We start from the raw sequence: 26665 nt of genomic DNA, 5'->3' as shown, positions 1-26665 counted from the left end.
AAAGTACACTAACTTGCAGGCTCCCTGCTTTCCAGCCAGCAGCTGCACAGCTGTTGGTGGAAAATATGGGACAATTAGTCCCTTTTCTAAAATAAGTTGGGATGCCATTTTGGCATCCCAAATATGGAGACGTCCCACCAAAAACAGGATGTATGGTCACCTTAAGCCAATATGTTAAGAATTTTGGTGTATTTTATCATTTAGCTAGTTGTAGAGGTATAAAAAGAAAGAATCAAAATCACAGTCTGCCTGTGTGTGGGTTTTCTCGCTGTGACAATCTGAGATCTCATTCTTAAGGACTTAGGCTAAGCAGGAGAGGCAGCCCTAAATTGAGAAGTGTACAGTCACACCCTCACACATTGCAAACCAGTCACACTGCAATAAGGCAATTTGGGACTGTTAGGCATTCCAGTCTGTTGCCTCCAGATAAAGGGAGGAATCTAAAAGATTTAAAGAAAACTTAGGCTGATAACTTTCTGTCTGGCGAGGATCCAATTATAACAAGTTGCGGTTGCAGAATCCTCATTTCTTTATTGTTTTGCCATTATGGTCCCTACTGCTGTATTGTTGACCAGTATGGTCTTTACCTGGTTCTTTGATTGTTTGTGTCTGCTCAAAAATTAATTTTGCTGCATGTAAGCCAATTAAGGTGCAGAGATATAATTGATTATATAATCATGTTTTAATGTGTTAAAAATGGTTAGTTAAATATCAGTAAAATGATTGGTTAAGGTGCAGCTGAGATTACTACTATATATGTTGGGTGAAAATAGGAGGTAAATAGAGAAAAAAGAGAACAAAGAAACTGGATTCATTCTTGCTAGAAGCTAACTCCAGGAGACACTAAACTTTGGGTCTCCAGACTTTGGGTACTGCAGTTTTCTGTTCATGTGAGCAGGACCAGGGAAGTGGGTTGGTGAAGGGATAAGTCCTCTAACACTTGGCAGGCTGAAAGCCGAGGAGACAGAGTTTGAAAGAATGCCTGATAGAATTCTGCTCCATTTCCTGATCTCTGAGTGTCACCATCGTCCTCTGGGCCAAGCGAGGCCAGCCTGGTGCGCTGTTCCTGGGACCGGCCGTGAAAACCTTCCCAAGAGTAGCTGCGTTAATGGAGTTAGGAGGCAGGCTGGCAGTGTCTGAGTGGACACCACGTGGGATGACACAGAAGGACAGCTGGCACTGTGGAGGGATCTGGATTTCCCAATGAATTGCACAAAGCTCGGGATTCTCCCACGTAGACCTGAATGTGACTGGCTCTACAGATGCTGTGCCAGCCACTTCTCCACCAAGATAAGCCAGGGTTTTTTTCTGTGAGGAATACGGTCATGTCCCTACAGAGAACTGCACATTCAGTCTTTATGTCCCCACTCTGCCAATTGCTGCCACTGGTGAAACTTGCCAGCAGGTCTGGTGGAAGCATTGTTGCTGCTCAGGAACACCTGCCTTGGCAGTCAGGAATTATTTGTTGCTCTATTACCCCTTTCTCCCCACCTCCAGGAGGGCTGTTAAGAGCAAGCTGGTTTGAACCTCTGTGCTAGACAAACCCTTAGTTACCTCTTCAGGCACGTTAACCATAAGAGGGCTATCAGGGAAGGTGTGGGGCTGTTACTGGATGAGGGAGGTAGCCTAATGACAGATGATGTAAGAAAAGCTGAAGGACTCAATGCTTTTTTTGCCTCAGTCTTCATAGACATGGACAGCTCCCACACTACGGTGCCAGACAATGCAGTATGGGAAGGTGGAGGGCAGCCATCAGTGGGGAAGGAACGAGTTAAGAGCTACCTAGAAAAACTAGATGTACATGAAGTTCAATAAGGACAAGTGCAGAGTCCTGCACTTGGGCTGGAAGAATCCCAAGCATTGTTACAGGCTAGGGTCCGAATTTAAACCATGTTACATTTGATGACCTAGTAAACTTTCTTAGCTTGAGCAGCAGTGGAATGTTTCCCCAACTGTAAATGGTGATTAAAGCTGGTACTGAGTCACAGCAGAGTGAGGCTAAAGTACAGTCTTCAGCAATGGTTAACAGCTGGGATCCACTATTATTTCCAGACAACCCCAAGAGCAAATCAAATACACCTTGGACACACAGGTGGTCAGCTCCTACCTTTCAGATTTTAAGCACTTTACTTTCTAAGTGAGCTACACAGTTGTGCTAGGGAAAGACCCCCTAAGATCTTACCAATTTAATCGGGGCTGTGGGAGGGGAGGGAAACAAGTTTTAAACTACAAATCATTTCACCTATGTGAAACAAGAAGTGGGTCACAATCTGTTGGACTGGAGTCAGGGGTCCTAGGGCCTTCCTTGGAGACACCAGTGGAACAGAGAACATGGGGCTTCCACCAGTATGGCTGAGTTGATCTGCATTTGTGTAGAGAGAGAAGCCAGTAGTTTAATAATGTTTCACAGGTTCAACTTAACCTGCATTCAGCGTCATTCATTGCAAATGAAACAAAGCCTCCTTTTAGGAATGGGGAATTTAGTGCATACCTTAATCCAAAAATTTGCTGAGTTGTACCAGTGAGAATATGTAGAAAATGCTAAAACATTTGTTTTATAAATTATTTTGAAAAAGTCCCAGTAATTCAATGTACAGCAAATGTCTGGTCACTGCTAGCTTTTTCTGCTCACCACACAGGGAGCAGTTAAAAGCAGCTTTGTGACAGGCTATTGGCTAAGATCGAAACATGCCAGCTGCTCTATTGACCAGAGACCCATCATGTTCTATAAGATGTATTTAACTCCTAACTTGGGCATACCTGCCTCATGAAAATTCTTGGCTATCTGCTTTGGTTGCTCTGATTATAGAGAGTGACTCCAAAGCTGTGGTGGTGTCAGCTAATTGCATTAAGTACCACAGGGCTGCAAATGGGTGTGAACCTTCAATCTCAGGGCAGTGGTTCCCAACATTTTCACTAGCGTGGAGCCCCAATTAGCCCCCCAAACCATTCATGGACCTCCATCAGTCAATTCTAGCTGTTATGTACACTTCATTAGATGAAAAAGGAAACATAAATAATTTTTAAAACTATACTTAATTTAAAAATAACACTGTAACTTTGCAATGTATTTTAAATATATATTCTAGGATCTTTTGTATATTTATTTTTCATTTTTATTTACGTTTTTTTTCCCCACAGACTCTGTGCAATACCCTTGTGGACACCCAGAGGTCCATGGACCCCAGTTTGGGAACCACTGTCTTAGGGGAGCACTCCTCTGAGCTACTTCCAGGGAAGAGAATTCAGTACTTGGGGTTTAACTGTGGTGGATTATTCAGGTAGGCCTTGCTAATTTGTCAGTTAGGGTTTTGGTGAGGTTGGAGAGGAAACTTGGCACCCAAGAAAGGCTGCTGGCATAGAAAATTAGGAAGAGAACTCTCCAGAGGCATATTTTGAACTGTTTGTGTTTCTTATGGTGATTGCAGTTGCTAAAGATTGTAACAGGTAGAAGCCATGTACTTGAACTAGAGTGCCCCAGAGTTTATTTTAAGTTTTGTTAGGTTTATTTTGATGATGGACAGGTTAGCCCTAAGACTCCTCAAGAATCACCACATGGGAGGGACAAGGATGTGGACAAGGATTCACAGCAGTTGTTTGCACTGGATCAGGTGAATGCACAATAATTTTTTCTCTGCCCCACTTTTGCGGTTTGAAGGGTGGATATTCGGGTTTAACTCCCAAATCTCACGTACTCACAGGTAACTTCTCACTAAACTATGGCCAGAGTGAATGATGATAGCCACTCTAGCCTTAAATAACAGTCTTTTGGAAAAATGGAAGGCATATTACTACAGCTAAATGAGGAAGTGCAACACACGCCTTAGCTTGTGTTGAATGAGGTCACGTATCAATATTTTATAAGCATTTGCCTTTGCAACTTGATTTTACATGTGCACAATATATCCTGTGACAGAATTATATGTAAAAAATTAACTCTGCTCGGAAGTAGATGGAGCACAGTGTTTGAGGGAAGAGAGAGTTTGGTTTGGCCAAGGGATATTTTTCGAAACATAATGTATTATTCTGAGTAAACAGGATATAAAGCAAATGGTTTAAAATACCTCACTGAAGTATTCGTGGAGTCAAATATAACCTGTGTACAGCAAAGCTGGTTCTCAAAATAAAACAACACTCATCCCTTTGTTTCTGAAAGTCTCTTGCTTATGAATTGAAGGTAAAATCCATCCTTGTATAGAGAGGCTTTGCCTGGCTTCTGCACTGCTTCAGCCAGTGGGGCTTTAGTGCTGTCCAAAGCCTTTTCAGTAGGGTCTGTTACAAGAGTGGCAGTCACCCTGAGTTCCTAAAGCAAATCAGGCACCATATAGACATACAGATAGGTACAGTATCTGTCCCCCAGAACTTACAATCTAAATGACGTGATGTCCTGAATGCTGCCGCACAGTAATTGTTCAGTAGAGGCCTGTACACAGCACAGCTGAATATCTGAAAATGACGAAAGGGAGATCCTTTATAAAATAAAATGGCATTGTCTTTGTTGACTCACTTTTTGAATATATCATAAGTGAGTATCTTAAGGCCCACAGAAGTGGGCCTTACGTAGGAATTTGAATGTGGGAGGTGACGAGCTGAATCAGTTCATGGAGGATGATTGAAAAGACATAGAGATGGTTGTCAGAGGTGTATTCAAAGTATTGGCAAATCTGGCCTCATTAGGGGACAGAAGTGTGTGAGGCAGGGGGATCAAGATGAGTCTAAGACAGGTCAAAGAGAACCAGGATACAGGATTCATGATGGGAAATGTGTTTAAAATCTTATGTCTTGAGTAGGACAGTTGACAGACTTGCTGGGCCCATGGGCAAGACTAGGGAAGGGGCAGCTTCATGACTCGGGAAGGGGCGGGGCCCTCAGGCAGAAGAGGGGAAGCTGGAGTTAACTTCCCCAGCCAGCCCTTCAGCATTAACTGGAGCACACTGCTTAGGACTCCAGCGGCAATTTAAAGGGCCCAGGGATCAGTCCACCACTGCTTTCACAGTGGGAGTGGCCAGGAGCAATGGGCCCTTTTGAATCACTGGGCTCTGAAGCAGCTGTTCCCTTGCCCCTTCTCCCCACCATTGGTGGACCTGTTTCTGAGCACCAACAAGGCTGACTTAATCCCTGAAATATTATCCCACTGTGCTATTGCTGACCCTAAAAACTATCTGTAAACCTACTTCAGGCCTCCTGTCTGCCTCCCCAAAAATCCAAATGCTGCCTACTTTACTCTAGCCTGGATCTCCTCGAATCTCTGACTTTGTAATGACTGGTTTGTTTCAGTTTTGAATACACTTGTATGGGGATTTTCACATAGTGCAAGAATCCTGCCTTCTCAGTGTAGTATGTGTGCCCATCCACTCAGTGCCCTGCTTACTCACAAGGCTGGAGGTGTGATGGCACAATGGCAGGTGCATTAGGAATGCAGAGGATGAATTTGTTCATGAGGCCTAGGCAGCACTTAAGTCCCAGTTAAACTCTCAAAATAGGGCTTACGAGGGACTTGTCCATCTGCCATGTGCTGGCTGCCTGCACAGGAGTGAATTGCACTGTGCTGGAGTGAAAGGACACTGGCACACATGTAAATATCTACCTCTGCTCGTAGAACAAAGTTAGCTCTAATTTTAGCCCGACTAGCCTTGCATATTTCCCTTTAGTGTTACCAGTTATGGATTGCTTAGGTATTCTTAGCGCAACTAGCACAGAAAGTAAAAGGTTCTGCTGCTTTTTAGAAAGACAAAGAATTGCCTTTGTTAGTTGCCTTTAAGAGTTTTAAACTGGTGTTTGAACTTTTAGCATAACAAATTTACTGAGCATGAAAATTTAAAAATGCATTTTAAACTCCTCATGAACCATTTTTGGGGTTACATTTATTTTATTATTTTGTTTAATGTTCATATTTGTTACTGAGTGCAGGACAAAATGGAAACCCTGGAAGGAAAACTCTAGCTGCATAAGCTTTGTCACGATGCAGAGCTTTGGGCTGCTCATTTCTGACATACAGCAGTGAAAAATAACTAGTTTTGAAGCCTGCCAGGAGGACTGTACTTTTCCCAATAAGTCTGCTTCCAGCCTGAGAGGTACGGTAGATGCTCCCTTCTCTTAAGAGTGCATTTGCCCTGCAGTAACTCACACTGGTTTTCTGCTAACTGGAGCTAAACCCACGTACTGAAAGGATATTAAATTCTTAGAGCAGGAAGGGACTGGGAAGTATTTGAAAGTGGTACCTTTCTATGTACCACCAACCTTAAGACAACAAGAGAACCTATCGGAAAGTAGTTGCTAAGGAAAAAGACAGTCTTCTCCTGGAGCTATGGCAACTTCAAGTTTGAGTTGATATAACTCCAATTAAAGAGATTCAGAACTATCACAAGAGGTTTCTTCTTAAGCTCTTTGGGGTGAGGGGGAAAAAGGGAAATATCTTTTACATTAATATATGGGACTAATTTTTAAATTCTAAATCTGAATGCTGATTCATCGCTGTACCAGTACATCAGTTTAATTTCAGTTGAAAGCCTGGGCTTTTCTCTGGTGGCTAATTCACTTAGTTGCAATTAACAGCAAACTCTTCTGCCAACTCGTAAGGAACTACTTTGATACCATTAGTCAGCCCTATGCTGTGTCAGTGGCTGAGGCTATGGCTACAGCCTCTGGAACTTTTCCACAGCTTTCTTGGATGGGTCAATTTTTTTTTTTATATCAGTAACATTTTACGTCTGGGATTTTCAAAGGCACCTCTGGGGAATTGGATGCTCATAGCTCATTGAAATGTAGTAAGGATTAGTCATCTGACTCTCTCATGCTCTAATCCTGCAAACAGTTAAGCAAGTCATGATAGTAAAGTTAAGAATAGGCATGATTGGTCAGAAGGGTGAGGGCTTAGGCTCCACTGAAACCCCCAGCCTGAGTGCTTATGGTCAGGTATGAGTAGTGGCTACTATGTTACAAAACCATTATCACAGTGAGTCATCCTGGGTTGACACTTGATGGATATGCATTCTTTGTGTAAATGTGGGAACTGGGTGCTTGCAAACAATCCAAATACAATTTGAAGTACACCCCAGTTTCTGCCAACCAGGCAATGATAATGAACATTGTGATCAGTGATTACCAAGATCTGAGACTGCCTAGGGCACTCCCATACCCAGACTCAGCAAATACATGGTAGATTAAAACAAGTTAGCAAACACAGTCTAACAAACAAAATGCTAAATAGGACTTTGCACCTAAACAGAACAACTTGTGCTAAAAATATATGAATTAGTCATGGCTAACTGTGGACTCTCCACCACCAATCAATTTTTTTCAAGCACCACTTTTATCCTGTGTAAACTCCATTGATGATGCATCTGCATGGTGTGCAAAGTCCAGTTTAAACTGTGATAGGTGAAATGTGCTAGCTAACCTGTTCTGTTTTGCTAGTTTAGCTATGACTGTGGACTCTCGTATATCTGGGCTTGTATATTTCCAGTGCAGGGACATCTGTGTTGGCACTTACTTCCCCGTTCGTTCAACAGAATTTTTTGACCTTCAGGATTCACCATAATGGTGGCTGCCTGAGATGAAAATGGTGGAGGATTTCTAAGGAGCTGTCTGCCAGAAAATTACTTTAATTTATATGGAGTCTAACTATGTCCACTTTATTATCTGTACCGGCACACAGAGCAGATGATGAGTGCATTTCATAAGCCGAAGGGATGATGTCACAGCTGGAAGCTGGGAATGGGTGACTGGGGATGAATGATTTCCCATTCTGTTCATTCCCTCTGAGGAACCTGTCATTGGCCACTGTTGGAAGGCAAGATATTGGACCCAGTATGGCCATTCTTCTGTTCTTAAGAATAAACTCAGGAAATCTCAGTGAACTGACAACCAAAAGATTTTTCGGAGGGACTCCAGTGAGTAGGGCTGCCATTTGCTTGAAATCATCATCATCAACAACCATGAGCTCAGCGCCCATTGGTACCTGATGCTTCTCTCACTGTTTCCTTCCACATTTGCTTAAAAGAAAAGTATTTTTTCCTTCAGCAAAGTCATAGTTTAGTTTTAGCTTCCCCACTAAATAGCCAAAATGAAACCCATGGTTTCTATATTAGCATGACTGGTGATCTTGGACATGTGCCTCATAGGCTCCCTGTCTCATTGCCACCATGTACCCTCCATTAACCAAATAACACTTCCTTCTACCTGAGGTTTCCAGTTTTATTATTTTGAAAATAAAGTGGACTTCTGATTTGGCAACTAAGATCTGCTCCTATTTATTTTTCTTTGGTTTTACTTAGGGGCCTTCATGTACATTAAATGTGTCTGTGGCTTGATTCTTTGTGGTATTGAAAAGGAGGGTGGGGTATGCTGACAAGTAGCAATATGGAAACCCCGTCCTCTGACTGGGGGAAGAGCATTGGTTGGGTTTTAGAACCAAACAGACCACTAAAGACAACCTGCTAAATAATAAACAGTCCTGTGGCACCTTAGAGACTAAAAAATTGATTGGGGTAAAACCCACATCCTCAGATGAAAATGAAATGGAAAAATAGAATCCAGTGGTTATAGAGCAGGGAGAGTTGGGAAGGGAAAAAAAGACATTTTTTATCACTAGTAGGACTAGTTAATCCAATTAATTCAATTAAGTTGGAGGTGCCTCATTCCTGCGAATATTATCCTTGTGTTGCATAAACCAGCTAAGATCTCTATTGAGGCCAAGACTGAATGTGTTAAACAAGTATATGCATTCCAATTCAGATGTTTCCCTCTGCAATCTTTGGTAAAATTCTTTTGTACAGGAATGGCTATTTTAAAATCTGTTATTGAATGTCTAGGGAGGTTAAAATGATCCCTTACATGTTTATATGTGTAACCATTCCTGATGCCACATTCATGTCCATTTGTCCTTTGGTGTCTGGACTGGCCAGGATACAGGGCAGAGGGGCATTGCTGGTACATGATGGCATATGTCGCACTAGTGGATGTGTAGGCATATATGCCTCTGAGGTTGTGGCTAATGTGTTTAGGTTCTGTGATGGTGTCACTTGTGGATAAATTTGGCAATGGGGTTTTTGCAGAGATAGGCTCCTCGGCTAGTGTTCCTCTGGTGTGGTGTGTGGCTGCCGGAGAGTATTTTCTTGAGGGGGAGCAGCTGTCTCTAGACAAGGACTGGCCTGTCCGCCACGGTCTGTGAGAGTGAGAGACTGTTTTCCAGGATAGGTTGTAGATTGTCAATGATGCTGTGGGGGGTCCTAAGCCTGGGGCTGTAGGTGATAACTAGTGGCTTTCTGTTATTTTCCTTCTTGGGCCTATCTTGAAGTAGGAATTAAAATGCATGTACGCTCACTTTTGCATCTTTAAGGCATGAAGAGTGCTCAAAGGCTGCTGTTTTCTCATAAAACAATTCTGTTCTTTTTTTTTCCCCATTAGGTGGTCTGGTTTTGTCTGCCTGGTAGTTCTTTGTAGAAATTATAACATGACAAGAGATGGAACCTCAACAGTTGAGAACAGGTGGTATTTATAGTTGGACTCTTTAAAACATTTTGGTTTTTGTAGCAGCTATTAAGGTCCAATGCTCTAAAATACTCAGGAGAAAGGGAATCTTTGTTAAAGTTGCAGCAGTCCTTCCCCTGCAGCTAAGGGATAAAATAGCTCCCAGTCTATAGCAGAGATGTCCTGAAAGCTCTTTAGATAAACCGGGGTGACCAGAGAATATTCATAATGTTTCTATAATTAAAATCAAACAGTAAAAAGCTTTTGGTAACACTGTTTCCATCTGTCTTTATGCATCCCTGGATGGCACAAACCCAGTTTGTTAAAATCCTTTCCCTCTCTGTTCCTGGGCTTTCCTTTACAGAAACAGCAGCTTTGGCTTGAGCGGGGCGGGATGGCCACACATCCAAGCATATTCACAGAAACAGGACCTAAACGTGGTTTCACTCAAATCAGGTGGGGTCCTAGGAAGGTCTGTTCACCCGAGCCCAGGTTTAACAGAGGCCAAGCATGGCCTGCATAATGTATGAGAAGAAAACCACCCAATTTGACTTTCAGTTCACAGGCTGACTTTGCGGGACTGGCAATTGGAAAATGGTTTACTTGTAAACTGAGTGAGCAGGAGCTCCTTGGGAGACAAAAGTGGGACCTAAGCCTCAGATTTTCACAGATTCACTATGCTCTGAGTTGGCCCTTCTGTTTTCAGCTGAAATGATACTGTTACTGTCGCTTTGCACAGTATTATTGTTTAGTAAGCACCAATAATGTGCTTGGTACTTTAGAAGACACAAAATAAGAACACTTCCTGCCTGAAAGCGCTTACAGTTATAGCCTCTGTAAGTTTTTCCTGGGGGAAAAGCCAAGTGTCCATAACTAGAACAAATGCTGACCATGCTCATTGTGCTGTATTGATTGTGAAGCAGACACACCGGGCTCTGCAGATACATTGTCTTGGCACATATCTTGGTGGTATTAGTCTAATGAAGGAATGATTTTAGGCCATATTCTGCAGCCCCTTTCAGTTCAGTTTCAACAATCTGTCAGTATAAGGCAGCAGTGTGGATGCCTGAGGGAGCTCGATCTAAAATAAGGATATGATGTATTGTACAGTAATATTATGCATGATCCAGGGACTGTATGTCTGTACACCCTGTGCAGTGCCTAGAATAGTGAGGTGTCCAACCCCAAAATAATTTCGTCCTCAATGTCATATCCTGATGAAAATGAGAAAACAAAACAAAACAAAACAAAAAGCCCCACACATTCACAGTCACAGAGTTCCCACTCCCCACTATGTTCTTTGGATTGCTTTTATAAGGGTGGGTACTTTTATACCCCGCTGGCTGGGTCTGATCTTACATTCCATACACTCTCAGAGCTCCCATTACTTACAGTGGGGCCTAGGTGCACAGAGAAGTTATGATTAGACATAACTGGCTTGCAGCCCTCCTTGATACAAACGAGAACACAATCCTGCTGAACACATGTACCTTCCCTCAGCTTCAGTGGCAGCTGTGGGTCCTCAACAGCCCTGGGATCAAGCTTGAGGTCTGGTCTACACTAGGGGAGTTTGGACTCCTTCCCACCATAGTTAACACCAATTTGGCTGAACCTACATTGGCGATGTTGAAACTCTACTGTCGGCAGCTCATGAGTTGCAAACACCATTTTCAGCATGGCATTGATTAGGCTCACATTAAGCAAGCTAACTGACATGGTGCTGATAATAGAGCCAGCTATGCTATGGTCCAATGTTATAGCACCATTGCAGCTGAAGCAATGGTGTGTTAATAATAGCAGGTAACTTTTCAAACACCGTCCTAGAATAGACAAGGGCCAGCAGTATGCTTGGGGAAAGTCACAGGATGGAAAATAGTTTAGATCGATTCTTAATCCTAAATCTGAACTGAATTTGAATGAATCTTCCACTGTGGATTGGCGATATTGCGCTGACTATTTTGCACACTTCTGCATCTCCCGTTTCCATAGTAACAGAGAGGAAGCCATGCTAGTCTATACACTATCAAAACAAAAAGCAGTCAAGTAGCACTTTAAAGACTAGCAAAATAGTTTATTAGGTGAGCTTTCGTGGGACAGACCCACTTTTTCAGACCACAGCCAGACCAGACCAGACTCAATATTTAAGGCATAGAGAACCAAAAATAGTAAGCAAGGAGGACAAATCAGAAAAAGATAATAAAGGTGAGCAAATCAGAGAGTGGAGGGGTGGTGGGGGGAGGTCAAGAATTAGATTAAGCCCAGTATGCAGACGAGCCCCTATAGTGACTCAGAAAGTTCCCATCCCGGTTTAAACCACGTGTTAATGTGCCGAATTTGAATACAAAAGCCAGCTCGGCTGTTTCTCTTTGAAGAACGGTGTGAAAGTTCTTTTACAGTAACACACATACTTTTAGGTCATTAATAGAATGCCCCATTCCATTAAAATGTTGACTAACTGGTTTGTGGATCTGGAGTGTTTTGATGTCTGTTTTGTGCCCATTAACCCTTTGTCTAAGGGAGTTAGAAGTCTATCCAATATACAAATCATCTGGGCATCGTTAGCACATGATGGCATATATGATGTTAGTAGAGGAGCATGAGAAAGTGCCCGTGGTTCTGTGAATAACCTGGTTAGGTCCAGTGATGGTATTTCCAGAGAAGATATGTGGACAAAGCTGGCAGCGGGCTTTGTTGCAAGGAAAGGTTCCAGGACTGGTATTCCTGGGGTATAGACTGTGGCTGTTAGTGAGGATGTCACCCAGGGCCTTCTGTTTCCAGCTTGTCAACAGAAGGTGGTTCTTGTACTTCCATCTTGACTGGAAGTCAGAGATACAAGAATGTAAAGAAGGCAGCTGGGTCTTGTGAGATTTCCATCTTTATATTCCCTCCAGCCCACTGGGTGACTATCTGTAGCAAGCCAAACCTTGAGAGGTTTTCCCATCTTTGCTAAAAATAGGGCATGTCTCAGATCTGAGAAGCAAAGGATAGGAGGAAGCTGTCAAACAGCCATTTTCCTTTATACAGAAAAGCTAAAAGAAAATGAGCAATGCACAAGGGACCTGAGAAGGGATTTGGAGACACTTACTTTTCAGTGGTAGTGCATTATTCTGATAATAATGATCACATTTATAGAAGATCTGTGTAGACAATAGTGATGTTCATTATGGATGATGTGCATTTCCTTTCCTTTCTTTCTATAAAGAAGACATAATTATCATTAGAACAGTTCTGTATAATGAGAAGAGAAAAACTAGAACATGGAAGGCCCTTTATTTGTTAGAAATAACCAGTCTTCCAAAACCAGCTACCCCTTTCTTTTGAATGAAACTAAGTTTGTGTGATATTTAAAAAATGTCTCTGCTACCTGCTCTAGAGGCAGTGTGGTTCTGTGAACAAGTCACTGGGCTGACTGTAGTTCTCTTCCTGTTTTTCCCCATTGACTTAAGCACCCTGGTGCTTATTTTCTACATCAGTAAAATGAGAATAATCATGTCCAACCTCCTTTCTAAAGTGCTGAGAGCCAAAGGCGGCAAACAGATTGCAGTTTTCCTGGGTGCTGTGACTCTGCCCTTTTGGGTGATGCTTTCCCATCAGTGTGCTGTCTGTCTCCTCTCTGTTGCAGGATGTGATAGAGTCCTGATCTGGAAGAGGAAACTGTGATTTTGCTTTCACCCCTGCCCCCTCCCCCCAAAAAAAATGTCTTGGAAAAGTAGAGTCCCATTTTCCTATTTCAGGGAAGTTCTCTACATCTTCCAGTTAAAATCAATTGCCTTAGCTAGTTTAACAATAATACTAAGCACTCACAGAGTGCTTCTCATCCGCAGTGCTTTATGCATGGTAAGCCTCACTACATCCCTGTGAAGCAGGTGCAGTAACCATCACACTTCTAATTTGACAGATGAGAAAATGGAGAAAGAGCAGTTAAATGAGTTGTCCAAATCTATGGATGGAGATGGTACCAGGGGTCAGAAGTTCCTGGTTCAGACCACAAGGAGGACCCTGATTATACATCTCTACAAAGCAGTGTGAGTATTGCCTTTTCCTTTCTCAGCCTTAATTTATTTTGATTATGAAAAGTTGTACTGCTATCTGAGGGGATTAGTCAGGGTTGTGCCCCTCACTTTTCTTGCATGGTTTAATTGGTAATGGTAAAGGATAGCAGAGCAAATAGCCTCCTTTATATCAAGGGTATATTGGCTTCTCTGAATATGTGGCTACGAAGTTTTATCGGTGCTTTCATGTGCTGCATCTACATTATGAAATAAATTTGAATTTAAGGCAGTTAGCTTGATTATACCAAGTGATTGTCTTCACAGTGAATACCATTACCTTGATTTAGGGAGCACTAATATTGGTATAATATTGATATCATAATAGGTAGGTATAGTGTTCAGTTTGAAACTAAAAGTTTGAATGAAGGCTAGTGTGGAAGTGCCATGTCTTTAACTTGAATCATTAGCCTCCAGAGGTGTCCCGTATGTGCCCCATAAGGCATCACAGTGCTCTGCTTTGGCTGCTTCCATCACCACAGCTCTCCAGTTAGGTAACAGGAAGATCGTGAATTTCAATTCTGCACCAGGAGGTCTGTGGCTTTGGGGCCATGCTTCTATGAGAGGCTGAGAAACTTTTCTTTCTATTAGCTTGGGTTTCCTAGCTATTAGCGCGGCTTTGGGGTCATGCTTGTATGAGGGGAATGTCTTTCTTTCTTTGCTATTAGTGCTATGAGCTCATCTGCCCCTTACAAATAGCTCCAACACAGATTTCATGGTTCTGTGTCTTATCTCTGTTAGCTGTTTTGTTTCTTCCTGTGCTGCCTGGCACCAGCTGTTGCCCCACCACACCATGTGGCAGCCAGGCTGTGGGTGAGGTCGTGTTTGCATGAGAAGCCAAAAACCCTCTCTGTTCTCTCCTCTGGCTTTCCATTGTCCCTGAGAAAAGAAGACAGGCAATAAAGTGGGAAGCCAAAAATCCTCTTTCCAGAACTTCACTATCTAGTCTCTCTTCATGCTTTTCATTGTCCCTTAGCACAGAAGACAAGTAGATAATGAACTGGGAAGCAAAAAACCCTGTCTCACAAAATCCTGGTGGCTAAGATTTTCAGTGGCAGGGGAACATTTCAACTGGCTCTGCAGCCACAGATCACACCAATAAAAATATTTTTGAGGGCTTGCTGCCCATGTTGGATACTTGCTGCTTTTTGCATACTATTTGATATTTAAATTGTAAAATCTTTTTCCTAACCTTTCCTTTCCTCTTTCTTCATGCTTTTGCCCCCCTGAAAGCAAACCAAACAGTGGGTGGAGAGCCAGTTAAGACCACAGATGTCTTGGTGCCCATTGATGATACCTGCTGCTTTTTGTAAAATCTTTGATCATTCAATTATCTTTCCATGGGAGGGGAACGAGGGAATGCAGGAATATGATATTACATAGCCACAACCACTTGTGGGGCATTTTTTTCCCACTCTGCACCAGGTAAAATACCCAGACTGCTATGGGGCTGAGGGAAATGTGGGGTAGCTTCTCAAAATGCACTGCTGCATAGTTGATATTTGGTGATTTGTGTGTGGCAGCAATACGTCGAATTTGTGGTGAGCCTGTGGGAAAGCGAAGCTACTCAAATTCAAATTTATAAAGCCCAGCATTGTCAAATTGATTTTAATAAATTCAAATTTATCTCATAGTGTAGATGCAGCCTGAGACTGGTGAGCTGTTATCTTCTCCATTATGTTATTCTTCCTTGCCAGGTTTTATGCATACATTTTCATGTGCATTTTAGACCTTGTTGTTTCCAGAGAAGTATAGCTTAGAGTGGGACTCTAGAGGAGGGCCCTCACTTGGTAAATCAAAGCTGTGATTTTTACATGAACAATTCTTATTTAAGCTGGGAGGAGAGGAGGCAGCAAAAGGGTATGACAGAATCTGGGTTTCAAAGGCATCTGTATGTTTAGTTTGTAGGAATTCTCAGCTGTTTTAATTCAAAGTGAGGTTATTTCTGTTTGTTTGGTTCCCGCTTCAACCTCTAACCCTAACTCCTCCTTCCCTCCCTCTCTTTAAACAAACAAACAAACAAACATCAACAAAATGGAGTGGGAGGAAGGAAATTGAACTTATTTATTTCAGGATTCTGGATTAGAATGAGGCCTGCCAAACAAAGAGCCAGACTGTCAGTGCATGTAAGTCCGTGCTGTCAGTAGAGCTATACAATTTTAGATAAATTGTGGTGCTGACGCAGTTGCGTTAGAAAGAAGTGGGAAGCTGGCTCTCAGGAGGGTGAGTCCAAGAGAACAGAGACACCTTGGTTCCTTTAAATTCATTCTGAGGTTATTTTAGGGGAATCCATTAAAAGTGATGGCAGCTGAGAAAACAGAGGTGGGTCTCAAAGCTTAACTTAAAGTTGCATAGGAACTTTAGTTGTGATATTTAAATGGATATAAACTGCCTGAGCCAAACACTTGTCAGTTGGAAGCTGTGTTTTTTCCTGGAGCTTTTTAAATATACTTTTGAAATGTAAATACTACATCAAGCTGGCAAAATTCCCAACGTGTAACTTGAAATCCTCACCATGAACAATAACAGTAGGCCAGGGATTGTTTGCCAATAGTTAGAGATCAGAACAGAGAGCTAGTGCCTCAATAGCCCAGTGATGAGAAACTTTCTAAATGTCATGAAGAAATACCAGGTTCTTTAGTTCATTGTGACGCTGACTGGCCATACACAATCATTTAATGTTTTTGTGCTTCAACTTCCCCTTCTGCAAAATGGAAATAATATCGCTTACATAGCTCACTGGTGTTTTCTGAGCCTTAAATAATCTTTGAAGAGTGGTTTGGTATAGGACTACTACTATAATTACAAATGATTAAATTAATCTTACTCTGCGAACTTTTAGCAAAAAGCTCCCAAATTTGGAAAAAATTATCAGCCAACTTTGGCTCAGATCCTGCAAGCTGTTCGGAATGGGCAGACCCTTGCACCCACACACACCAGCTGGTTGGATTTGGCTGAAGACACTTCTGCTACTGAAATGTTGCCATCTTGAGGGTGGAATGCAATAGCTCTTAAATAGCATACAGCTACTGTTCACAATGAATAGAGCAAGGAGCAAATAAGGTGTTTATAAGGCTCCCTAGTGACTATGGCTGCCTTCTGTTCCCGAGTGTTATGGATTGGGTTGTAGGCAGTCTTGCCTAGTAGATAGAGCAGGAATCCTGTATAATGAGCAGAGAAGGCATCCAGGTTGGGGAAAAAAATCACAGGTCAGCACCAGAGTCAACTGCCAATTACCAGAGCCAGAGGTCAAACCAGAGGCAGAGTAAGAATCAGAACTGAGGGTCAGAGCTGAGTCAGATATCAAATGCCAGAACTAAGGGTCAAGCCAGAGTCAGAGTCAGACTCAGAAGCTGGAGGCCAGGATCAGCACCAGACTGGTAGTGGAAGCAAGGCAAGAGCAGGAACTGGAAGAGAGGCAAGGATCAAGCCTGGAATGGGAGCTAAGGTGGGGTGAGCTGGAGCCAGGCACAGAGCAGAAAATAAGAAAATGGGTGGGTTCAGGAAGCAGCACAAGCAGGCTCTAATGCAGCCATGACAGGAAATCACTTTGTTGCTCAAACAGCTTTCTTCTTCGCTCCCCAACATCTCCTTGCATGTGGGCATAGTTCATCCAGCAAACATAGATCAAAACGACTTGTGTGGGAATCATACTTGTTGATGACAGGTTTCAGAGGTAGCTGGGTTAGTCTGTTTCATCAGAAAGAACAGGGAGTCTGATGGGCCCTTAAAGACTAAAAATTTTATCGTGGCATAAGCTTTCATGAGCCGCAACTGAAGTTCTACTTCTGGCTGAGCCATTTCTCAGGGTGCTCCTTGTATGAGTTAGCTCAGATCATTAAAGTGTGTAAGGTTGTCTCACTTAGGCCCAAACTGTCTTTCTGTCACACAACTCCCTGCTGCCTTTCAGCTGTCAGACATGGCAAAGGAGACACAGCAAACAGTTAAGGATTACAAGCACTGTATAGCAATAGGCAACTATGCAGAGTAAGCAGACACTGATGCTAGGAGCTTGTTGCCACTTTTTAATTTAGAGAAGATACTAAAAAATGTTAACTGTGAACCTGCTGTGGCTACCAGCCAAAACAGGTGAGCTTAAAATAGGCTCCAGCACAACAGAAAGTATGTGTCATTGACAAGTGAGATTTATAGCAACAGCTGAATCTCTGAGGGTTTGCTCACTGCAGCAGGAAGTTGGATGTGCATGCAAATGAAGCAATAGTAAAGATGATAAGCAGGACCTAAAATTAAGAATATATTCACTGCTACTGGTTCGCACAGTGAATGTGGGAGAAAAGGTAGTTAAACATGTTTATTCTGAAACCGTTAACGACTGCTTCATGGGTCACCATTAAAGATGATCTCTTCGGATCAGCACTAATGTCTGTACAAATATAAAGGTCAGGTCTGGCAAACGTTTCCAAAACTGGGAATAGCTTTAACATCAAAACCATCCAAGCATACAGTTTGCAGTGGAAGGAATATTCTGTTTATTACTGAACTTGTAAATTGTGATCTCCACAGGAATACAGGATAATCGTTTTATTGGTGCATAGACTGGAGGGGCTTTTATTATAAAGTCAGAAAAAACTTTCCCATCTGAATCCAGAATTTAATAGCATTTATTTTATTAAATGTCTTGTTTTTCAACACTGGCTATAGTAATTTATTTAGTCTGGACCTCACATTTAAGGCCGGATCCTGCTATCCTGCTGCTATTGAAGTCACTAGTAAAACTCTTGCTAACTTCAGTGGAAATAGCCTTCTATCTCCCTAATGCTGAATAGGATGCTATTACATTCAAGGTCTTGAATTCATATTATCTAACACCAGTTGGCTATATCAGTCAAATATTTGGCTGCTGTTGATAGGGCTGTGGTGGATGTGGCAAATGCTTTTAACTGCTGCACTCAGGAAACTGTTTTGTTTGTTTGGTGAGGAACAATCCAGGTACTCTGATTGGAGAGAAGGGGCCCTGTACCTCCGCCATACAACCCTAATCATTCCCGCAGGATGGCATTCTGAAATATATAGGGCTTAGTGTCCATTAGCAGCCTTTCTAGAAACTCCATTCCCACCTGCAGAGGGAGTCATCACAACTCTCCTAATAAGCAAATAGGAGCTGGACCCTGGCAACAGGGAAGTGGGGAAACATTTTCTTCCTTGCCTTGCTGGTTTGAACTTAAACAAATATACCCTGTATTTAATGACATCTAACACTGTGAGATCTTATCCAGTAGCTTTGCTTCCTAAGCGCCTATCTCGAACCATTGTGACAGGGTAGTCCAGAAGACAGTAACATTTAACAGGTTAGAAAACTAAATGGCACTCTCATCCTGAATCCATGCACAGAGTGATCGGTTAAGGCTCTGTGCTGTGAATGAGTGAAGTGGGTTCTGTTCTTGGCTCAGCAGTGCACTTTGCGTAGGCAAGACACTTGAGCTCTCCCTGCCTCTATTTCTCCACCTAGCAAAATAATAATACCTACTTCATAAGGCTTTTGTGGGGCCTGATTAACCTTACTGTTGTGGTAGCTTGGACCAAGACACGATTATACTAAGGCACTTTAGAAATGCAGAACCTGTCCTAAAGTGCTGACAATCTCCTATGTGCAAATGGTTTTGAAATACACCATTGGACGGTGCAATAGAAATACAAAATAATAGTATTTTATATTGAGGAATGTATTGGAATTTCAGCTATCACTTTAAGAATCTGTGAGTGCAGGAGCAGTTTCCTGATCTTACCTGCAGGCTAGGGATCTCTGTATTGAAGTATGCAATCTGGGGAGCGGATTAGTCTGAAAAAAAGTCGGCATAGAACAAAATGGGGTGGATTGTGACTCTCTCTATATTTATGAGCAGCCTGCTTTATCTCTCCCTGTATTTGGTGACTGTTATTCTGGAGTGGTTCAGAATCATGCCACGCCAGTGTTGGAAGGAAATATGACGAAGAGAGGACAATATTCAGACTGCCCCATCTATGGAAGTTTTCCTTCTTTCCCCTTTCTGCCTCTTTAGGATGGTAGCGCTCTGCTCCCAAGGGCGCATCAAGGAAGCAGTCACTACATTGCTGTTGAGCATGTGTAATGAGCAATGGGCTATAGGGAGAAGGCTGCTTCTTCTGCCTTCCTCATGTGCATGAATCTGGAATAAATGGCCTTCCAACTGTTCAGCACTCCCTAAAGGCATGGGAGCCATCCAGTTTCTCCATGAAAAGTGAGTGTTTTGAGTCAAGTGTAACAGCATATCCCTTAATTGTTGATAAACATGATGAAAATCACCTTATTAACATATGTCCTCTAAGCACTTTCAGCATGTTGGCTTTGCTTGGACTGAAAATGTAAAGGAAAAATCTATTCTTCAATGATAGTATAAAAACCGGGACTGGTGTTACACATGAGAGAAAGAAAAGGCTGGTGGAATGATAATATCTACCCAAATCTCTTTTAAATATGTAATATGGATATATTTTTCTGTGACAACACTACAGTCACTCAGAAAAATATTACTTGACTTTAAAATTGCCAGGTGAAACGTAAGAATTGGAGAAGAGAAAGACGTTTAATTTTAAAAAATTGCAAGTAGACAAAACTATTAGTTTTATCCTGCAATGAGGGTGATTTTTTTTTCTGGCTTTAGTTACACATTACTTTCAGTTCTGTACTTGTGATGAAGAGTACCTACTTCGTTTTGTTTTCATAACAACATATCAGATCAGAAGCAGATATTTCCAAAATTTGGAGATTTATAGAGATTAGAAAAGGATAAACATGAGGAAAATCTGCAGATCTATAATTCTGTAAGACATTTTCCAGCTATATCTTGCTAATGTACAAGTATGTGAATGGCATTGCATCTAAAGAATCTCTGGAAGACTGAAACTATAGCTCATGTTTCCTAGCTGTAGCCCCATGGCCTGACTCAGTGGTAACTAGATATTTTAATTTCAAGGACATCACTTTAAAGGACACCAAAAGAAAAGATACCTCAGCATTGAAAAGAGGAGAAGGTACGTTTGCTTCAGTTAAGGAAAATTTGCTTTTGTGATTAATTATAATTCGTAACACTATATGTACGTAAAACAAAATGCAAACACACTCATGCTTATTTTAACATGAGTAGTGTAACTGAACTCAAAGCTATGCATATGTGTGTGTGCGCATGCTGCATGGTGAGGCATCCAAGCCACGTGCTGAGCAATAAAGAGTTAAGGAGTGGCTCTGGGCTCAGCCAGCCTCACCACATGTGCACAAGATGCACAAACTGCAGAGAGGAGATAAAAGGAAGCGGAACAGCTCACGTGGAGGCAGACCATGAAGAAGAACCCCTTCCTTATAGCTCCTAAGGGAAGACAGGATATCTCCCCCAAGGGTTAAAGGAAGGGAAAGCCTTACTTCTGTTTATACCTGGAGAGGGAGGAATTTCCCACTCTGTTATACAAGCTTAGTTTATGTGTGTTGATCCCCCATATTCTGTTTCTGGGCTACTCCTGAAGGTGAGAGATTAGGAACCGACCTGGCAGAAGGGTCAAGGCATGATAGGAAGTAGCTACCACCCGAAGAGGGAGAGAACTACCTCACCTCTGAAGACGTGGTGGGAAGTGAGCACCCTCCTTCACAGCCTCCTATGATAGACTGTAAACTCTGGACAACAGGAAGGTGGTAGGAAGTGGCCCAGGGAATGGCAGGTTTAAGGTGCTCCTAGGTGCCAGACCTTTGTGTCACCCTCACAGGGCCCTGGCCCTGAGCCAGGTGGGATGGTAGGGCCAAGGCTCCCCAATCAAAACTGCCCTCCACATGTTGAAGTTCCTTATTCCTGACCACTGGTTGCAACCCTCCTCATGAATGAAGACCATCACAGCGTGCTTATAGAACCACAGTCTATGCTGTTTCTTTTCCTATTAATGCTTGGCAGAGGGGACTAGCTTTTGAATTATTCCATATACTTACAAAAAATAATCTAAAAATAATGGAAACTTACAAATTTGTGTCCTGCCCCTGTTTTCTAAAGTGGCTAAGGAATTCAGCAGCTGTATTTACTGCACACACTACTCAGCCTATCACACCAGTCCGTTGATCTGTGCAACAAAATATTCAATCCTTTTCCAGTTCAGTCATTATTACAGGTGTTGGAGTGCCACAGCTAGGAAGCCATTTAGTTTTCATTAGTGCGGCACATGGCATCAATGGATTAGTGTTGAACTAGAAGTACAGGGGGCGACAGGCACACTTTTCGCATCTTCAGGCTCTAATGAATGCCATTACATTTCCAGACTAGGGGAGTAAGTCTTTCCAGCTGCTTTTGTTCTCTTGGAAAACAATGGCATCTGCTTACTATTCACCATGCAAATGTTCTTGTGGTGTTTAACAGACCATAAATGTTACTCTGTAATTGCAAAGTACCGTGCGTCTATATGTATGTACTCTAATCGTTTTAAAGGGCTCTTTTATTACACATTTCTAAATAGCATTTTTTTTCAGTCCACTCTGCCTTGTCTTCTTGTCTGTAGCAGCAGGACTTTTATGACCAGCTGAGCTACAACACTGATCTATAAGTTCTTCTCAGCAGCAGTCAGCCATATATCTAATTTCAGCAAAGTAGCCAGCTCAGTAGTCTCGCTCCCCCCTCCTGCCTCTTATTTCCTTCTGTCTTGGCATTACTTCAAAGGAGCCTTGGTCCACCTGAAATTTTAAGATCATCAGATTTATTACTTCAGTACAGTATCAACTCCACCCTTCCAGTCACTGGCATCACAATTCTAACGTATAGTCTTGTGTGTTCAGCATGTATGTTTTAGTGATGCCTAAAGCAAACTTGCCATCAAATATCTGGGGATAATACATTTCATGGACAGGTTTTATTACACTGTTATAAATGCACTGTAGGCTAAGAATGTACTTCTCCTGCAGTGGATTCAGCAAACCATTACTCTGACAGCAAACAGGGCAATTTTATTAAAAGTGCCTTTTATGTCTTGCTTATGTCTTTTATGTCTTGCTTCAATGGTGTTACCATTGAAGATTAATCATACTTGAAGCATTTGCCATATCACAGAATGTATCCACTGTGCTTGTTTTCATTGTAAAATAGAAATAAGCAAAATTATTCACCAAGCCAGTGATTCTGAGAAGCATTTATTTTTCTGTTGTCTAAAGCACAAATCTGCACCATTGTGATATCTTGCGTGGGAGGCCCACACTTCTGAGCTTGTGCATTCTTCCTCTGCACTTCAGTGAGTTTTGCTGCTGCTAAGCTGTTTCTCAGATCCCTGACATGCCAGCAAGCTCTTCAGTACTCTGACCGTCCAAAATTCACCATGCCGGTACCAATTGGGAAAGCCCAGTTCCTGAGTTCTCTAACCAAATACTGAGGTTAGGTCTACACAGCAGTTATTTTGAAATAACAAATGTTTCAAGGTAACGATCCTAACATCTGCACCATGTAACTGCTATTTTGAAATAGCGGTTGGCTTATTTCAAAATTGGTAAACTTCCTTCTGTGAGGAATAGCGCCTATTTTGAAATAGGGGCTGTTTAGATAGGGAATGGAGCCTATTTTGAAATAAGCCATAGTGTGTTCAACGGTTTTATTTCAAAACAGTCTCTATGTGTCTAGACACTGTATTTTGAAATAGCTAAGTGCTATTTTGAAATGCATTTTGTGTGTAGCAGCATTATTTTGAAATAAAGTGTTCTAGAAGAGGTACTCCAGAATACAGTCATACCCTGAGATACGCCCATTCGAGTTCCGAGAATTCAACTTTATGAGCAGTTTCATTTAATACCCCTACTTCAGCTTATGAGGCATTTCTTCGCATTTACGAGGACCGATTTGGATGCTGGCGGCTGTGGTAGGCAAGCACCAAGGGGATGGAGTCAGCTGTGTTGGTCTTGATGAAGAGGCCGTGCAAGGGGGCAGCGGCACCCTGCGAGAGGGCAGCAATCTGGTGTGGGGAGGTAGACTTTTCCGAGTCCCGGCAGTAGATCACGCCGCTCTGTGAGATGTGGATGCTGGGTGTGCAACCCATCCCAGCTCCGCTGCTGCCGCTCGCCCACCCCAGGCAGCTAGAGGGCTGCCGCCACCTGCCCTGTGCAGCTGTGCCTCGGGCGCCACTCGCCGTCTGTGGTGCTCCCTCCCATTTAGCGCATGGCTCGCCCATCACTGCCGCCTTGGCTGCCACTGGTGGGGCCTCTCCTCCACGCAGCCCCACACGAGAGAGGCATCGCCCCTCGCCAGCCGGGGGCCCCTGTGCCTGCCTAGCTCCTCGTGTGGCCAGCCCCTGGCAGTACCCCCTCCCCACTTAACCTAAGCTGCGCTCAGGCCAGACTGCCTCCCCATGCCCTGCTCTGCCCTGCCTGCCCCCTTGCACCGGATTTAATGGGATTTGGTGTTGTTTTAGCATAAATGGGTGTACATTTTGGGGCTCAGGAACGCATAAAATTTTTTCCCATTGAAATTAATAGTAATTACATTTTCAACTTATGAGAATTTGCCCTAAGAGGGGTTTTTCAGGAACAAATTACCCTCATAAGGTGGGGGAAGACTGTAGCTTATTTCGAAATCATACCTTCAGCGAAATTATTATCTTTACTGCCTTCAGAAAGGCAGAGCACACACCAATTTGTTAGGCAAAATGAGGCCTCACCTTCCAGTTTAACACACAGCACTGACGTGGTTCTGTAATAAGAGTATACGTGTAGTAATGAAGAGCAGAGATTTAAGTGACACTGATCAAGGGAAAAAGAGACAGGTGTGGTTACAAACAAAACATAATTGCTAGAGAATAAAACCTATTTTCTGCAAGTTACAGTCTTGGTCTAAGCAGTTTCTCAAGTCTCCAGAAATTCTTGCCAGCCACACCTGAAGGATGTAGCTTTTATTGGCTCTAAGGTTGCTGTATGATATTGTCCCCTAAATGAAGGGTAATGAGCATGTTTTTTTCTTCTCCATCTATTATCTAAAAACTATTGTCTTTGTTTCAAGCCCCAGAGAGGCTTACTGGGTGAAGTTTCAGTCCCCAGACATGCTTGTTAAACAGTCTTCTCCCCCCACTTGTAAAGCTCGATGGCTTTGTTTACTGTAAATTTAAATGTACTGCCATTGTTCTCTGTCTATATCCAAGCCACCCAGACAGGTAAGTACACATTCCTTTGTCTAGTAACAGAGAGATAGCCGTGCTAGTCTATGTACTATGGAAACAAAAAAGCAGTCCAGTAGCTCTTTAAAGACTAACACAATAATTTATTAGGTAATGAGCTTTCGTGGGACAGACCCACTTCTTCCGATCAAGACTGCTTTTTTGATTCCTTTGTCTAGGGCAGGCTGGATTCATGCTCTGCCTCCCAAATATATTTTATGAACCTATTTCCAGCACACATCTATATGTTCTTGCACACAACCTGTACGTACATCACACGAAGATTTCAGAACTAGTGAGTCACTGGTTTATTGGATACCCTACATGACACTGATGAGACATCTATTCTGACAACAATGTGTTGCGGCAATGACTGTGTCAGGACTGATGTGAATTACAGTGTGGGGGAAGAGCCCTCTGCCAGTTGGCATTGGTTGGCATTATGCCTTTGTGGTCTATTGATTTCCAAAGGTAGATCAATTGTATTAAAGATCAGAACTGCTAAGAGGTCATAATATGTTTCAAACAGCTGGGTTTTTAAAATTATCTGTGTTCTTCGTTTCCATTTCCCCCCCACTCAGTTCATTGTATCAGTTAAAATTCAAGTTTTTGCTCTACTCTAATAATTATGAATAATAATACTGGACTTCTTAGTAGGCAAACTAGACATTAAAGGGCAGGGCATTTAGAACCAATAAGAAGAAATGCTCTTTTTGAAGTATATTGTCTCTCTCTGAGATTTGCTTTTGCAGAAGATTGATACAAATATAAGCTGACCATATCTCAAATGTGGGACAGGGAGATATGGGGGTGAGAGATGGCTCCTACTGGTTCCAACAAGCCCTGGGGAGCTGGGAAGGAGGCTGCACCTGCCCGTGCTCCCCCAGGGAAGTGGCAGCCATTGGCCCTCCTGCAGAGCCCCAGGGAAGCTGCAGTCACTGGCCCTGCCCCAGGAAAGTGGCAGCCCCCAGCCCTCCTCCAGAGCCCTGGGGAAGCCACAGCCGCTGGCTCTGCCCCGAGGAAGCAGCAGGGATGCGGCAGCTGTCCATGCTCCCCCACTTCCCTGAGGCTCAGGGATTTGACTCAGAAAAGGTCAGCAGAGGGGAGGGCCCAAATACAGGACAATTTGTCCCTTTTACAAAATAAGTAGGGACGCCTCTTTGGCGTCTCAAATATGGGACGGATGGTCACTGGGGACAAACAGTTTGGCTAGAATGAAAAGAAGAACATTGGCTGGATCATTTTATGTCCATTAATAACATCTGTAGTTATTCAAGCTCTAGCCAGTGGTATACAGGTCATCAAATACCATGCGTTGGGGTAGACAACACCTCACGAGTTGCTAGAGGCCTTATGAGAGGGCAGGGGTTATGCTGTTCTCGGAAGTATCAGATAGTGCAAGATGCAGGACACTGGACTAGATGGCAGACCACTGATTGGATCTCTGATGGCTACTTCTTTGTTGTTGATGGTTGACAGACTTGCTGGGCCCCTGAGCTAGGTAGGCTGCAGCTAGCCTCCACCAGCCATCCCTTCAGCACCATCCAGAACACACTGCCTGAGACCCCAGTGGTGATTCAAAGGGCCTTGCACTTTGACTGTGGCTCTGCCCATAGTAACGGTGGTGGTGGCTGGTTGTCCCAGGGTTTTTTTAATCACTGGGCTCCAGGGCAGCTGCCCACCCCTCCTCTCATTGGGTGGCCTATCTACAGTGCTAAAATGTCAGTAATTAGTAACACAGCATTTGAGCGCAGAATTTCCAGGAACAAGTGTATGTGTCTTGGGTAAAACTTTCCAAAACAGGAGATTTAATTTCATTTTTATGTGTAACTTACCTGCAGCTTTGTAAAAGTTGTCATAGGCGTGAATCCTATTGTGGGAGTTAGTTGTGTAAGCACCTTTGAGGATCTAGGCTATGGGAGCTTTAATTCCATTGAAAGTCAGTGGTACTGGGGCTCCTAAGTGACTTGGCTGCTTCTGAAAACTTCACTCTGTTAATTTAGACA

The 26665-nt window shown here is 42.8% G+C and overlaps 1 long non-coding RNA gene across 1 annotated transcript in view; it reads left to right on the top strand.

Annotated features, from left to right (window-relative positions):
- Window positions 1-13390: 13390 nt before the first annotated feature.
- The window catches only part of LOC142015934 (uncharacterized), a 129419-nt gene continuing 116144 nt past the window's right edge, over window positions 13391-26665 (top strand). Inside the window, exon 1 of the long non-coding RNA XR_012646245.1 lies at window positions 13391-13496. This is a non-coding gene — a long non-coding RNA (uncharacterized LOC142015934). The remainder of the gene's footprint in view (window positions 13497-26665) is intronic.

Source organism: Carettochelys insculpta, chromosome 7 (genome assembly GCF_033958435.1).
Source record: "Carettochelys insculpta isolate YL-2023 chromosome 7, ASM3395843v1, whole genome shotgun sequence".
NCBI lineage: Eukaryota > Metazoa > Chordata > Testudines > Carettochelyidae > Carettochelys > Carettochelys insculpta.
Note: the sequence above shows the minus strand (reverse complement) of the source record. Positions and strands in the feature narration are given on the sequence as shown.